The sequence below is a fragment of the Phalaenopsis equestris genome, unplaced genomic scaffold (assembly GCF_001263595.1).
Source record: "Phalaenopsis equestris unplaced genomic scaffold, ASM126359v1 Scaffold214330, whole genome shotgun sequence".
In the NCBI taxonomy this organism is placed as follows: domain Eukaryota; kingdom Viridiplantae; phylum Streptophyta; class Magnoliopsida; order Asparagales; family Orchidaceae; genus Phalaenopsis; species Phalaenopsis equestris.
In genome coordinates this window covers 1-286 of record NW_018233122.1, presented here as the reverse complement: position 1 = coordinate 286, position 286 = coordinate 1, and positions in this window count along the sequence as shown.

The following is a 286-nucleotide window of genomic DNA, read 5'->3' as shown; positions in this document are numbered from 1 at the left end:
TGCTTACTTAATGTATGGAGTTATGGATTGAGTTGGAAGAATTTCGAACTTAGTACGGGTTTGGAAGTATTGACAGTGGTTTTCCCCGCGATCATTTTCCTTCGAAGTTTGGAAAATTTTAAATCTCATTTTGGAAGAATATTTAGTTGATTTGATTAGTCCTATGTCTTTGGGGTTTGGAGAATCAGCGCGAGGGGATATTTTGTGTTTGTCAAGAAAGACCCCGAGCCCTACTTTTCCGGGTCTTTTCAAATACGAGTTTTGAGAATTGATCCAGTCTCATTTT